General features: G+C 35.5%; 1 pseudogene; it reads left to right on the top strand.

The window, feature by feature from the left end:
• The first annotated feature begins 252 nt into the window (after nucleotides 1-252).
• Nucleotides 253-351, top strand: LOC116282893 (U6 spliceosomal RNA; annotated as a pseudogene).
• The last annotated feature ends 17,087 nt before the right edge of the window (nucleotides 352-17,438 follow it).

Below are 17,438 nucleotides of genomic sequence, written 5' to 3'. Positions count from 1 at the left end.
AACTACAAGAAATACATTTTATGTCCTCACATAGTGCACATACCACCTTCCCCTGCGACAGACACACACAGATAGAGAAACAAAATTTTTGAAATAATATAATCTATTTACTTATTACTACAATTTTTACTTGTTCTATTTTCTATTCTATGTCTTTATAAAATACTGGTCACTCAATTAAATTGATTTAATGTTCCACCAATGTGCAGCTGGAGAAACTGCATCATCAGTTCCTTTCAAAAGACTTGGAGTGCTCGGTTTGGCAACCACATACTAACATTGGAACAATCAGAGATTCGCATGACACCTGCACAAGAATGACACATGAATTGTAAATAATTCCACATTTAAAGAAAAATCTCTTGGGGAAGTGTTCAATCATGGATGAATGGATAAGCAAAATGTGATATATACAAACAATGGGATATTATTCAGCCTTTAACAGGAAGGAAATGCTGACACAGGCTACAACATGACTGAATCTGGGAAACATTATGCTAAGTGAAATAAGCCAGTCACAAAGGACAAAATATTTTATGATTACACCTGTATAAAATAACTCATCAAATTCATAGACATAAAAAGGAATGATTGTTCCCAGAGGAAGGAGGCATGAAGGGTTGTTATTTCACAGGACCTAGAATTTCAGTTTTGCAAGATGCAGAGTTCTGGAGATGGATGATGCTAAAGGCTATGCGAAAACATGAATGTACTTAATGCCACTGAAATTTACACTGAGAAATGGTTAAAATGGTAAATTTTATGTATGTGTATTTTACCACAATTGCAAAAAATATTATTGGAAAACACAAATTTCATTGATATATTCTTCAGATTTATTGAGTCCAAAGTAGAGACCCTGAATCTGGAAATTTTCAAGAGCTACCCTGCTGAATTTGATGCAAAGAGGTTTGGAAATCACTGCTTTAGAACATAAGTACGACTTTCTCTCCCAACACCTGTATCCTTTTGCCATTTCTCTGAAAGAAACAAAAAGTATGGGGTGAAGTCCCTCAGATCTTAACTTTACCCTTGATCAGGAATCTTTTTTTAAGATTAATAATTTTTCACGTGGGAAAATAATTTTAGAGTATATGGTTACAGATACGGACATTGAGTACAGAGAGAGAAACTTCCAGAGGAGACAAAAAAGTAATATTAAAGCACACAGGTCCAGTGCTAGTTCTCCTCCGCATGTAGTCAAGTCTTCTCTCAAGCACCACCTTGGTCCATTTGGGCTGCTATAACAAAATTTTTAAACAAAAGACATTCACTTCTCACAGTTCTGGAGGCTGGAAAATGCAAGGTCATGGCACCTGCAGATTTGATGTCTGGTGAGAACCTTCTTCCTAGACTGAATCTTCTGTAATCTCACATGGCAGTAGGGGTGAGGGATCATTCTAGGGGCTTTTGTGTTTTTTTTTTAATAAGGGCATTAATATCATTTATGAAGGCTCTGCCCTCATGACTTAATCACCTCCCAAAGGCCTCCCCTCCAAACACTATTATACTGGTCATTAGGATTTAACATTTGAGTTTAGGGGAGACACAAACATTCTGACCCATAGCAGCTATCTTTTTGTCTTTCGTATACCAAGTCCTGTACAAGCATTAATTCATCTAACATGGCAATATTCCAATTAGGATTCATATTTTTCTTTTATTACTATTTTTTTTTATTGATGAAGAAACAGAGGCTCAGAGAGGTTGACACCTTGCCTAATGTCAGACAGCTTGTACTTGGTGGGAACCATGCCTATCTGGCCCCCAAAACTTTAGTCCTTTCAACACTATCCTGCTTCTCTGCACAATTTTATTCCACTCTTCCGCAGCACAGTGGAGGGGACCTCATAATTGCCATTTTTAAAAATAAGAAAAGAACCTCAGGGAAATGACTTTATGAAGGTCACACAGGAAGCCTTTCACGTTTTGATTTGATTTTCACCCATAAAGTAGAGCAATTTCACTTCTGAGAAATATACTGAAGAAACCAAATAAAGTTGAATGTCATAAAAATAATGCAAGAAGGAGTAAAATCTTGATTAATAAGAAAGTGCCAGGCAGCTATGGTTAATTGAAGGTTAACTAGAGGCTTCTTTTTGTTTTAACTTTTAGTGCTAAAAATTGTTTCAAAATAAACTGAGCCACATCCTGGCTTATGTAAGTTTAGTGTAATGAACACAATTAAATCTTTCTTTGAGTGTTTTCTTTTTTGTTTTCAACGTTTGTATATCCTTGCAGACACATACACAGGAAATTGATTTGAATTTTTATGGAGGGAAAAAAAATTAAAGTAGCTCTTTTGACCAAGTCTTTAATAGGTCTCTTTCTTTAAAATAAAGTGCCAAAACAGTTCCAGGTCTAATTTGGTTGTTTTGGGGGTTTTTTTTTTTTTTTTGGCTTTGGTCATTTTGTTTGTTCGTTTGGTTTTTGTTTTTTTGAGGTTGATTCACGGAGGTTGGTCTGCAGGAGACAATTACACGATGAATAGTACTTTATGCTCTTCTCCCTGCAAATGGAATTTTAGGCTGGAGAATTATTACCACTTTTTCCTGCCTATATAGGGTATTCCCTTTGATTAACTTCTATAGATTGTTCAGAGGTTATAAAAATCGAAGACTTCCTTCCTGTGCTAGGAAAAACATAAAAGTAGAGTTTTCTCACAAAAACCAGTAAAATCCCACTCTGAACAGCTGACCTCAATCTCCCTTTGCCCAAACTGACACCCATCAACCTTCCTTTTATGCACCTTTACTATTTTCCTTGACAGACATTTATTGAAACAGAGGGATGAAAAACCTGACATGAGGTAAGTGAAGACATAATCAAAGAGACACAAGCCAGAAGCAGCTACTACAAGTGCTCTGGGCGTCTGTATTGGTTGGTCAACACCATAGACTTTATGGGTTAGCAAATAAGTTTAGAAATAGATTTCATTGTTGAAATTAGTGATTTTCAAAATAGAGGCTAAAATACTTTAGAAATACTTACTCTGTCACAAGACTATAGTTTTAAAACCTAACCAGACATTTACCTTTAAGAAAGGCGCCCCACGTCTGTTTCCTACAGAGGCCTCTGTCTAAACACTAGTTGCCCGAGCCTGACTGGGCAGCCCGCTGAGTCCTGCTGCTGCAGCCCTGCACTTGCCTGGCGTGAATCTTTCATCCTAGGTGTGGTCTTAGCACTGTAAGGGAGAACATAAAGCTGAGATGTGGCAGAGTTTACAGGGCTGTTTCGTGTGTGCTGGCTAATACATGACTGTGTCTGTAGAAGAATTCCACTTTCAGTTACTTAGAAAGCTTGCTTCTGTTACTTAGAAAGATGGTACAAGAGTGGTGTCTAATGCTCTTCTGCTTACAACTATTGGCTATTGATTCCCATGCAAAGAAGCCTCAATGTGTGTATATCCAGATTGGTTTAAGTCAGTTTATAACAAAACACATCAAAATAAAGCTTGAGTGAGCATTCCTAAGGATATTCACAGTGGACAGACTAAATGATCAATAAATCCCTTCCACTTTAAAGACACAGAACTCTTCATATGAGCCTATATTCAGAACATTCCTAGAAAAGGAATCACTCTTCTGGAACATTTTGATGATTAAAAATGACTTTGCCAGAAGAATTTGCTCACACCTATATTCTTGGATTGATGGTTCTTTTATAGAAGTTGTTTTGCTATAACAGAAGCAAATCTTAATTGAGAAGATAGAAATTGTGTTGATGACAAAGTTCCAGCATTCCACACGGAAGGGGTTGTAAGTAGGCAGTCACCTGAAGGGGCAGTGACAGAGTCTGGCTCCCAAGAAGAAGCTGAAGGCTTTCCCAGCCAGTGCGAAAAGTAACCTGAAGTTCTGATGCATAAAATCTTCTTAGAAAAGAAGTAGGACTGCCCTCTTTTTCCCTCTATGTAGCCCCTCAGCCTTCCTGCTGCACTTCAAGATCTCTGCTTTCAGGCTGAGCTGAACGCTTACCTGAATCTCTCATTACAATATTTAGAAATTGTGGTGGAGATGCCAAATGATTTAGCAGGGAGATCCACAACCAGGCACCTAATTCAAGCTGGTTTGGCAGACGCACGATTCACACTACTAACATACTGCTTGGAGAGTCAAGTGCCCTCCGTGTCTAGTTACAAAGAGTTAACAAATCCGTGTGAAGCCCCAAACTTACATTTTTCTTCAGAAAATCTGGCTTCATATTTGTGAGTGTTATTTATGTTATTAAGAGGGCTAAATGTCACTTATATTTATCACCACATTTGTGGAGCTGGGTATCAGATATCTTAATCTTCAAAGCTGTTATATTTTGCGGTTGGAGACATATTCTACCAAACCACCCCTTTCCCTCACATTTGCCAAGGTGACAGAGAGAGAGAGTTGCCTAACCTGATGAAATTTCATTTCCTAAGTTCTTCTAAGTGAGTCCGAGTCAGCATCTATCTTTCCTGCTTTCTTCCATCTGTTCCCTTTTTGCACTTGCCTAATTTATCATTTGACTGATACTCTGGCTATCTACCATATTGGTCAAAGGAGAAAGAAAACACTAAATCTTTACATTTTTAATAAAATAGATTTAAGGAACTGCAAACTTCATGTCTTTCTTACCCCACAGCCCGTGCAAGGGCACAGAGGCTTCCTCCAGTGATCATTCGCCAGTTGCTCCATAGCTTCTGCTAAAACATTAAATAAAGGAGGAGTACAAGCTTGAGGAGGAGGCTAGGGAAGTAGTGAAAACATGGTTTTAAAAGTCTGTTATGTTATGCAGTAACCTATAATGAAAAAGAATATGAACACAAATATATGTATGTATATGTATGACTGAAACATTACGCTGTGCACCAGAAACTGACACATTGTAACCTGACTATACTTCAGTTGCAAAAAAGTTAGTTGTACACCTCTCATTGTACTGGCATTAGCTGAAAGCTTACTTTTCCTTGAAGATGTTGAAAGATGAAAAACAGTGTTCTGCTCCAACCTTAGGAAAAGCCATATAATATACAAATAATCATTTTTCATAAGCCTGTCAGAGAGCTGAAGTCACAAGACAATCAAGAAAACTGAACTCCAAACAAGGACAAGCCTCATCTGAAAAGAGCCAGGACATGCAAGCTTACTCCCCTTGGGCAGAGTATGAGTCATACAACAAACAAGTGGATAAAAAAAACCAGCTAAAGTTTTACAAACTCTTAATTCCAAATGTGACCCCATGTTTCAGTTTAGAATAGCGGGTAGAACCAGCCACAGAGGGAGTTCACTCTCTCCACAGGCCTCCATCAGGTGCTTCCTGACAAAATGGAGGCAGGGCACGTGACAAGGTAGAGCCCCGCTCAGCGGAGCAGGCGGAAGGGGAGTGAGGAGCAGCAGCTAATGACCAGGCTAAGGCTGTGCCCATTTCCCTGAAGTCTTCTTTCCTATAAAACAAAAGCCTCAAGCTGCTAGGGAGGGGAAATAAACACCCTTGCTCCCAGGGCATGGGGAAAGATGCACTGCTTCTGAGGTAGAAGTAACACCTGTCTGCCTCTGGGAGAGGGGTGAGGAAGCCGATCAGCCTGAGGACCCATTTTGCTGAGTAGAAGTAGAAGCAAAACTCCTTCTATGTGAACCTAGCATCCTACACTCTTCACAGAAAAAGAGATCTGCTATTACTGCAAGAAAAGCAGAAAACCTGTGCCTCAGACCACCCAAAAGAGGAGCAGGATTGGAAGAAAAGCTCAATCCCAGAGGCCCAGGCACACAAATTCTGCCTAAAACTGACCAGGTAAACAAAAATGCCTTACTCCCATGGCAAACCTAGCACTGCATTAAAAGCACAAACCATGTACCACTGAACAAGAGCCAGGATAGAAACCCCCTCTGTGGCACAGCTCTGCAGGGACTACCAAACCTGAGAGTAGAGTTTGAACACTGAGAAAGATCTTCCAAGTTCCCAGGTACCACACCAAGCACAAGCTAACGGAAGCAGAAAACTGGAAGATCTGAATCCTGTGCTATACCAGGAACCAGCCCAGCTCAACTATCAAAATCCACTCCCCTCACCCAGAGCTTTACTGAAGAAGAGGCAGGTAAAGAGGGGCAGGGAGGGGGGCGTTACTATTTACTGACATAAATGCTGTTTACCTCAGATTCTATAGCTCTTTGTCACAATGTTAATCATTCAGTCAAGAACTATAAGACACACTGAAGCAAGAAAAAAAATCCACTTTCAACAGTTAAAGCAATTAATAAAACCAGAGAAATGACTCAGATATTTAGTCAGATGGGTCTTTAGAATAGCCACGATTAATGTTTCAAAGTATGTAGTAGAAAGGTAGATCACAAACAGGAACAGATAAAAATTACAGCAGAGAGAAAGAAACAATTTTCTAAAAAGTCAAGTACATGTGAGTAAAAAAGAAAACCATCAAAGATGAAGATTTTCTTCAAAGAACTTATCAGATCAGATGCTACTGGAAAATAACCAATGATTGAGAATATAGGTAAATAAAAATGATCCAAAATGAAAGGAGAGTGAAATGAATGAGAGCAGGAAAAAAAGAAAAGAAAGAAGGAAAGAGAGAGAGAGAGAGAAAGAAAGAGAGAGAGAGAAAAAAAGAGAGAGAGAAAGAAAAAGAAAGAAAGAAAGAAAGAAAGAAAGAAAGAAAGAAAGAAAGAAAGAAAAGAAAGAAAGAAAAGAAAGAGAGAGAAAGAAACAAACAAATAGAGGGAGGAAGGAAGGAAGGACAGAAAAAAAAGAGAAAGAGAACAGGGCATCTAAGAGCCACAGGACAACATCAGCCAGCCTAACATGTGTGTATCATGTGCATCTTCTCCCAAAAGCAGAAGAAAGACAGAACCGGGCAGAAGACAAATTTAAAGAGGTAATGGTTGAGAATTTTTCAAAATTAAAAGAAAAAAACAAAACACGGACCTAAGAATCAGAGGACACACATGCACGCACCATACTATAGTAAAACTGCTTAAAAAGAAAGAAAAAGAAAAATAGTATCTCGAAGGCAAACAGTGGAAAGAGAAACATACATGCAAAGAAACAAAAATAAGAATACAGCAAACCAGACGACAATGGAGCGACATCTTAAAAGTATTTAAAGGTATAGAGATTGTCAGCCCAGAATTGAATACCTAATAAAAATACTTTTCAAAAATAAAGATAGAACAAGTTTTTTTCTTTTCATGCCAACAACTGCAGAGAGAATTCTTTGCCAGAAGACCTGTGGCAGAAGAAGCATTAAAGGGAGTTCTTCAGGCAGAAGGTTTGGTACTATAAAAAACTGGATTTATACAAAGTAAAGAGGCATACTAAACATGGTAAAAATGAGTACAGATATAAAATATTTTTCTTATTTTAGTCACTTTAGAAGACAGTTGAAGATAATATTTTGCAGTGAACCCAAGAAAAAACTAGTCTCTTCAATAAATGCTGTTGAGAAAACTGGATATTCACAGGTAGAATAACGAAATTGGACCCCTATCTTAAACCACTCACAAACATTAATTCAAAATACGTTAAAGACTTAAACATAAGACCTGAAAACATAAAACTTCTAGAAGGAAACACAGGGAAAATGTTTCTCAGCATCTTGGCAACAGTCTTTTTGATATGACACCAAAAGCAAGAGCCACAAAAGCAAAGATAAAGTGGGACTACATCAAACTAAAAATCTTTGCACAGCAAAAGAAACAATCAGCAAAACAGAAAGGCAACCTAAGGAATGGGAGAAAATATTTACAAACCATACATCTGATAAAAGGTTAATATCCAAAGTATATAAGACATTCATACAACTAAATAGCAAAACAAAAACAAAAAATAAACAAACCAACAACAATCCAATTACAAAATAGGCAGAGGAATTAAATAGACATTTTTCCAAAGAAGATATACAAATGGTCAACAGGTACATGAAAAGATGCGGAACATCACTAATCATCAGGGAAATACAAAAATAAGAATACAGCAAACCAGAGGACAATGGAGTGACATCTTAACAGTATTTAAAGATATAGAGATTGTCAACCCAGAATTGAATACCAAATTAAAACTACAATGAGAGATCACCTCATACCTCATCAAAAAGAAGAGATAACAAGTGTGGCTGAGGATGTAGAGAAAAGGAAACTCTTGTACACTTTTGGTGGGAATGTAAATTGGTGTCACCGCTATGGAAAACAGTATGAAGTTTCCTTTAAAGATGAAAAATAGAACTACCTTATGATCCAGCAATATCACTTCCGGGTAAATATCCATTGGATATGAAATCAGAATCTCAAATTGCTCTCTGTACTCCCATGTTCATTGAAGCATTATTCACAATAGCCAAGATACCAAAACAACTTAAGGATTCATCAATGGATGAATGAAGAAATTGTTACATATATATATACTATATATGTGTGTGTGTGTTATATATATATAATGTATATGTATATATATAAATAAAATAGATTATTATTCAGCCACGAGAAAGAAGGAAATCCTGCCATTTGTGACATGATTAGACCTTGAAGGCATTATGCTAAGTGAATTAAGTCAGACAGAGAAAGAAAAATACTGTATGCTATTACTTGCATGTGGAATCTAAAAAAGCTGAACTCCTAGAAACAGAGTGGAATAGTGAGGGGTCGGGGGACAGGAAGATGTCAGTCAAAGGGCACAAACTTCCAGCCGTAAGACAAATAAGTTCTGAGGATCTTTTACAGCATAGTGATTATAGTTAATATTATTGTATGACATACTTGAAAGTTGCTAAGGGTAGATCTTAAGTATTCTCACCATAAAAAAAAGAACCAGTAACTATGTGAGATAATGGAGATGTTAACTTACCCTATTCTGTTAATCATTTCTCAATATAAAAGTGTATCAAGTCATTGCCATGTACACTTTAAACTTGCACCATGTTTTATGTCAACTATATCTCAATAAAGGTGGAAAAAAATACAATAAAAAGCAATACGTTTTAAGAAACAGGAAATGATACATGCGGTGTTGAAAAGAGTGTGTAACGTACTCTTTCAAGAATCTTGGCTGTAAAATAGAGGAGAAAATTGGGTGGACTGGAAAGAGAAAATGAATCAATCGCTTTTTTTGGCTTTAGTTGAGAAATTTGAACATGTTGAAGAGAGTTGGTGAAAATATTAATAAGGAGAAACAATTAAAGACAGGAGAAAAAATGTGCTGGGGCTAGTTTTAGTGGAAAGAAACGTGATTCAGATCTACAGTGGAGGAGTTAGTTTGATACTGATGGACAGACATCTCTTCCGTGGAAACAGACCAAAAGCAATAAACGTAGGTGGGTATGCACACAGGTGACCGTAACTATGTATTGTACATTTTTATAGGGCTGAATATTTAGAAAGTATCCTGCTTCCCCATCCAAGTTTTGGTTTTAAATGTTCCATAGCTTTTATAAAGTAAGTCCTGAAGAGCTGAAAGCAAAACGGAAGAGTTGCTGACTAACAATTGCTTACTAATCCAATAAGAAAAATAACAGCAGGCATTCCATTCTCAAACAGCAGAGATCTAAGGGAGATGAGTACACTTTACATCGTCTGACACCCATCAGAACCAGACATATAATATTTATTTGACAAATACATTTTTGTAATTTAAAAAATTCTTGAAAATAAACTGTCTTATGTTCTTTGAGGGTCAATGTCAATGTGAAAAAAAATCTACATTTTGTCTCAAGTTTTAAAGTCTGTCTGCCCAATCAAATAAAATGCTTATGGCTAAGGTGTGCTAATAAAAATATTCAAAAACTCTACTATGTAATATGTATTTTTAATCCTTTTCTCCAGATGATAACCTGATTTCTTACTCAGATTTTTTAAAATGAAGAATGACATATCATTGTTATGACACAATGAGGTAAGATTTCAAGGTGTGAGTGGGTGTTAGACAGAAGAGTACTGCTAACAAAAATGTAGGTTGGAGTCCCACATACCATTTTAAAATACAGTCATGTCTATTGCTCTCAATCACTTATTGCTAAAAATAAAATATCACAGGATATAAAGTGTCAGAGAGGCAGTCAAGAGACTTCCTTCAGATTTATCATTGCATAAAATTAATTGGTTCAATTGAAGTTGGAGGATTGTCTAGGGGTTTCTGATAAATACTCTTTAAAAACCTTGTAGCAGTAGGTTTTGAAGTGAGAGGGAAATCTATTTATTAGTACAAGCTGTTCCATTGGAGGCATTTATAATTTGGTCAGACTAATTCTAGAAATAAATGTTCCCATCAGAAGTTGTATGCATTGCCAATAAAATAAATGTGAGATAGCACTCATGCACAGAGAGAATGTTGTTCTTAGAGGAAATAGAAATTTTTTTTTTTTAACGTTAGATCAGAAACTCTAAGTAAGTCTATTTTTCCTGTTATGGTGAAGAGAACATATAAGGCTCTCATCCTGGTCACAGAGTCTCCATTAAGGAGAACAGCCCTTAGTCTCATATGGTTCTCCTTCTAGAGAATAGAGTTTGATAGAGACATGTTGTTTGTTTTCAACTGTTACACCAATGACAGCCTATGAAAGTTCTAACACAAATCACAGGGCAAGAAAGAGTTGAGAGAGTCAAGATTCCACCCTCTCACCACTACTTTAGAGTACATTGCACTACAGTATCTAAAACTGAAACCTTTGAATATTACTCAGCCATAGAAAAGAATGAAATATTGCCCTTTGCAGCAACATGGATGCACCTGGAGAACATAATACTAAGTGACGTTAAGTCAGACAAAGACAAATATATGATATCACTTTTTTGTGGAATCTAAAAAACAATAAAAATAAACTAATTTTCAAAACAGAAACAGACTCACAGACAGAAAACAAACTTATGGTTACCAAAGGGGAAAGGGAGGATGGGAAGGGCTAAATTAGGAGTATGGGATTAACAGACATACACTACTATATATAAAAATAGACAAGCAACAAGGACTTACTGTATAACATGGGGACAATATTTAATATCTTATAATAACCTATAATGGAAAATAATCTGAAATATATATATAACTGAATCACTTTACTGTACACCTAAAACTAACACAATATTGCAAATCAACTATACTTCAATTAAAAAATAAAAATAAACAAAATTGAAACCTTTAGGGTTTACGATCACTACCACAGCACGAGTTGCTTGGGTTCAGTGGTGATGTGATGGAAAGGGTTCCAGTGTAGGGCTTACTTGGCCCAAGTTTGCACCTTAGCACTAAAACTTTTGAGTCAAGTTGGCCAAGTTATCTTCTTGGGGCTTTAGATATACTTGTACAAATGGAAATAATGAAAACTGCCTTCATCGAAGAGTTTTTGAGTAAATTATCCAAGAAAATGTATGTTAGAGCAATCTTTAAATTACAAGAAACTATATAACTTTAAGAAATTTTTATTCTTGGGTAAGAGGAAGCAAAGGTCAGAGCTGCTCCAGATAGCAGGGCCAACAGTGAAAATCTGAAAGCCCTTCTTGGTTCTGTTTTGGGAAATCTATTTATCAGTCAGAACAGTTATTTATTTAACAGCTTTAGTTCTGTGTGCTTCTTAAAACTGCTTGACCAAATAATATGAATCCTTTTAAAGAGAAGCTTTCCTATTTTAATGACTTGCTAGAACTTAATGAACCACAATGGCTAAATATGACTGATCACTGGCATGTTCACTTGTGGGTGAATGTCTAAAAGGGTTTATTCAGGAGGACAAAGAGAACTGCATGTCTTGCTTATTAGAACTTCACACCATGGTGGCAATGGAGCAGGAAGCACAACCAACCAGGCTCACTAACTTAGACTGAGAGCCAGTGTACAGCGTATTTTTTTCCTGATAGAAATTGGGCATCTGTAGCCAAATACTGATAACTTATAAGCATTTTAAGATTTTCCCCCACACTTTTCCTTTTTCTACTTTTCTAAAGTTACTTTTTTTAATATATGATTGTTTTTTCAAAATGCTTGTCAATGGATGTCACAGGATATAACAGGAAAAAATAAAATCCCACAATGTTTCAGTACCTCTGTCTATAAAAACACAGAGATGTATTCTCTCATTCCACTCACCTCACATTCACCCGTCATGGAAAAGGTTATGTGTTGGTTTATGAATATGTTTCCACTCAAAGATTTTGCTGCAGTGAAACAGTTAACTGAGTTCAGAGATGCGTTTCAAACTCTGTCTGAGGGAAAATAGTGCTAGTACATCAAAGAAACATTTGGCATTACTAAAGAGCACTGGAAAAGACCCAATGTCATAGAGTTTGGAGGATGCCCAGATAGTACAGGTGAGAGTTCAGAAAAAAATGAGTTCAGTTCTGAGCATTCTGCATTAAAAGAATTGGTTCCATTTCAAAAGATTTCATTGTGTGGTGACCATGTGTCCACACTACTCTAGGCACTGGGACCTCACTGGTGAATAGGCACAAGTTCCTCCCTCAAGAACTGAGAGTCCCTGAGCAGGGACTTCTAATCCCCTGTGGTGTGACGGAGAGACAGACAATGGGTTGCCTCCTCAGTCTAACCTAAGCTGACGCAACTGAGTTGCCTATTAAACGATGAGTAAAGATGGTCCCCGATTGACTATGGTTCAACTTCAGATTTTTCAACTTCACAATGGTATGAAAGCTATATGCATTCTGTAGAAACTTCAATTCCCATTTTGAATTTTGCTCTTTTCCCTGGCAAGGAATATACAATAGATACTCTCTTGTGATGCTGAGCAGGGCAGTGAGTGACAGCTCTCAGGAGGGGAAACAGCCGATACATTTACATCCACTCTGTACCCAGACAACCATCTGTTTTTCACTTTCAGTTCAGTATTCAACTAACTGCATGAGATACTCAACACTTTATTATAAAACAGATTTTGTGTTAGATGATTTCACTCAACTGTGGGCTAATGTAATATTTTGAGCACATTTAAGGTAGGCTAGGCTAAGCTATGACGTTTGGTAGGTTAGGTGTATTAAATGTATTTTCAATTTAGGATGTTTTCAACTTATGATGGGTTTTTCAGAACATAACCCCATCATAAGTTGAGGAAGATCTGTTGATATTAGCCACATCTGGGGAGCACTGATAAAGGAAAAGCATTTAGACTGAGAGTGTGGCATAAACCAAGGCAATTGAGCATTGCAGGAACTCAAAACATGGGGTGGAAGAGCAAGAGATGAGGCTTGGAGAAATAAGCAAAAGTTTTATGAAAGGATTTTTCTCTTTTTAAGGAGCAAGGAGCTTGGACTTCATTCTGCAGATATAGTTTCACAACCTATCTCATCATCAACTTGGCCTGGGAATGTTCCCTTTCCTAATACAATTCCTGCCCCACCCCTTATCCTTTAAAGAGTTATCAATTCAGTAGGCCCAGGATGGGATCTGGAGTATACCACTTACCCAGAAAAAAATAATTCTGTTAAAAGAAATTAGAAAAGCACAGTATAGAAATACGTCTATCAGAAATCATGAAAAATTAATTTTATTTTACTATATTGATGGAGTATTTGATATTTATTTAATATTGTTTCATGATAAATCAACAAACTCCTAACAATAAGTAATAGATGTGAACTTTCTTAACCTATTAACGGGTCTTGATCAACTATACAATAAGAACATGCCTTATTTTGAAACTTTAGAAACTTTCCCACTAATGTCAAGGACAAAACTGCAGGGCTGATTGTCACTACTATGCAACATCTCACTAGAATATTTGACAGAAGGAGATGGAGGAGCAGAAGAAAGACAACACAAATAAGAAATCAAAGGAGAGAAACAGAAAATATGAATATCCATGAAAATAAGATTATCGACTTGGAAAATCAGTAGGAACCTAGAAGGAATTATTAGAACCAGTTAAAACATTTTCCAGCATTGTTGAGTACAAGATGAACATAAAAATTAAATAACATTCCTATATAATGGCAATAATCATTTAGAAAATGAAACTTTAAAAGTTATTTGACTTATATAAGGAAAAAAAAAAAGCCTATAAGATATCTAGAAATAAGTCTACCAAAAGGTGTAAGACCTTTGGGGAGAGTATTCTTAAACTTTTGAAGGTCATAAAATAGACCTGAGTAAATGGAAAATGTACAAAATTCATGGATGGATGGACAAGCTCATTATTATAATGATATTAATTTCCACACATTATCTATTAATTCAGTTCAATTTACTGAATTAAAATTAAGATTTAATTCTTTTTTTCCAACTGTTTATTTATAATACTATGCTTTAAATTACATGGAAAAGACAACCATGTCGTTTTGCTCAACTTCAGGAAAAGTTTCTAATCAATACCAACTGTAAGGTGACAAATAGAAATGGTGACCTCTTTGGGTTAAGACTAACAAAAATTCCTATAGGACATTTTAATAGTATGTGACAAAATGGTCTAAAATTCAAAGAGAAACATAAAGGTTCTGGAAGAATCAAAAAAGTTTTGAAAAAAAATATGAGGTAAGGGGCTTGCCCTACAATATTTAAAACATTATAAAACTATGATGACTGAAACAGAGTTTTTTTGGCATGAAGATAGACAAATAGACTGATAAAATTGAGAAAAGTTTCTAGAAACAGGCCTATATGTATAGGAACTTGTTGTAAAACAGAAAAATTTAGTTGGAGAAAAGTTGGATAATTGCAGAAAAAAAATCAAACATCCATATGCCAAAAAGAAACAACAGAACCCACCTGGACCCGTATTTCACACCCTATATAAAAGTTAAGGAAAAATGAATTATAGACATAAATGTAAAAGAAAAATAACAATAAAGTTTCTATAACAGTAGAAAATCTTTGAAGCATTGAAAGAAAGAGGGAAGGAGGGAGGGAGGAAGAAAAAGAGTTTATCAAAATTAAAAACTATTGATCTACTAAGATTCTATTGAGAGAATGAGAAAATAAGCCACAGATGGTGGGGGGGTGGGGGAGACCATTTCTGCCCAATCAGGGAATCTTCTAATGAGACTTGTCTGGCATTCCATACTGAGTTGGCCAAGACATTGTCAGATGCATCACAGTCTGAGATTCTCCCTGCTCAATTATGTTGCCTTCCTTCTTTCCTTTCACAAGTTTCAGATCCATATCATGATCTGAATACTTACCCTGCCCAATTCTACTTCCTTCCCTTTATCTTCAGAGGCTTATGCATCAAAAATCCCCTTGCTGTCTTCACTCTGTCTCATCATCTACTTTCTAGAGGATATAAACTAACACTGTACTAAATGCTAGAAGATAATGGATCAACACAATGAGGTTTGGGTGAAAAAGTTTGGGACACAAGAATTTTATACACAACAAATTTGTCAAGTATAAAGTAGAAGCACATTTTATAATAGACAAGATCTAGAAAAATGTACTCCAATATACATTTTGTACTAGATTTCTATTGTTCAGTCTACTCAACTTTTTCCTATGCATATTTGCAATAACTAGAGTAATTTAATCCATTTTCTGGAAATAACACAACTACCTCACACCACCACTACCTCCCCCTGTCAAACCTCATGGCTGATGGAATAAGTCAATGAATTAATGAAAGCCTGACACAGTTAATATTATTTTTGTGCATGTTATTGAGAATAGTCAAGGATATCTTGAAAAATGAGATTGATAAAAGAGGGCTATATATTAAAATGAAATAAACATTAAAAAGTATTGACAGTCAGAAATCCACAACTGTGTAAACAGATACATTAATATGGGAGAAAATATTTTTAAATACATGATATTGGCAAAATATATAAAGAAATATAACATTAAGTATATTAATATTATAGAAATACAGGCTATTTTATCTCCTACAAATAGTGAAGGAAAAACTTTTACAATATTTATTGAGGGCAATTTGGCAATATGAAAACAAACTCCTTAATAATGCACATATTATATGGTCTAGTGCTTAATCCTGAAGTAATATCTCCAAGATATACACCAAAATTATTTTTAAGAATGTTTATTATAGCATTTTTTATAATTTCAAAAATATGTTAACTAAAATATGTTGCTAAAATTAAGGTACTGAATGAACAAATTCTGATTTGTAAATAATGGGCTATTCCTTTGACATTTAAAAAATGTTGTGAAATTGTATTTATGAATGAAGAAACAATGATAAAATATTAGGTGGAAAAAAGATTATAAATTATATATGAGGAATTCAAACAGGTTCAGAATATTTACTGTAAATAACTTTTAGAAAAGTATTTGCTTAGAAGTTTAAGTAACATAGTAAATGTTACAAATTCATGTGTGGTAGAGCAGGATTTGGACCCAGAGCTACCTGATTCAAGAGTATGCACACTTTCAGCTATACCAAAATATGTAATTTTAAAATAGCCTTAATAAAATCTTTAATATGTTAAAAATGAACAAAGTCAAACAGCTTATAATGAAAGCAATAGTATTACATCCCACCTCACCCAACTCCAGTCTTCTACCCTGAGGTCAACTTTAAATTATTTCTATTTTTACTTCTAAGACTAATGATGATTTCAGTTAATCTCAATGGTCTTACTTATATAATCAAATACAATAACTGTTGACCCTTTAATTTGAAATATAATGACTCACCTCTCTGTACACCCAACCCTCTCTCATATTTTCCAGTTTTTCATAGTTATGCTATTGTTTTGACATGTCTGTTGGACAAACTGTCCCCAAACCTTTAATTTTTACTCCATCAATTGTTAGAAATTATCTTTGAACTCACGAAATCTTGCTGAGGATCTCCAGTGTGATGTTGCGTGACGTGGTGAAAGCAGGGATCCTTATCTTCCCCACAGTAACAGGAAGAAAACTTTAAATGTTTATAGTTCAGTAAGAAGTTCATCAGTTGTTTCTTTGCTTTTGGCAGATTCTCGGTATCATACTATGGAAGTGAACTTCTATGCCTAGTTTTGTAATGGTTTATATCATAAAATGGTTATTGAGTTTTATCAAGCTTTTTCTGTCTACTTATTTTCTTCTTTATTCTATTAGTGTGTTTAATTATTTTGGTTAATTTCAAATGTTAAACCAAACTTACATTCTTAAAATAAATTCAACATGGTCACAATGCCTTATCCTTACATATTACTAGATTTGGTCTGCTATTTCATTTGGATCTTAACGTTTCTGTTCTTGGGAGGCTAATTTATAATTTTCCCTTACTGGGACATCTTTGTCAGGTTTAATATCAAGATTGCGCTTGCCTCAAAAAGAAACTGGAAAGTGTTCCTCTTTTCCTATTCTTTCAAATATTTGCCTGTGTAAGTTTTGTGATATGTTTGGTAAATTTAACAGGTGAAGCCATTTGTGACATATGGAATTTTCTTTGTGCAGTAATTTTTAATTACAAATTTCATTCCTTTAATAGATATAGGATGATCAAGATTTTCTATCTCTTCTTTTGTCAACTGTGGTAAGCAGTGTTTTTGTCTGAAATTTTAAATATATCTATTCTT

The sequence above is a fragment of the Vicugna pacos genome, chromosome 1 (genome assembly GCF_048564905.1).
Source record: "Vicugna pacos chromosome 1, VicPac4, whole genome shotgun sequence".
Classification (NCBI taxonomy): Eukaryota; Metazoa; Chordata; class Mammalia; order Artiodactyla; family Camelidae; genus Vicugna; species Vicugna pacos.
Note: the sequence above shows the minus strand (reverse complement) of the source record. Positions and strands in the feature narration are given on the sequence as shown.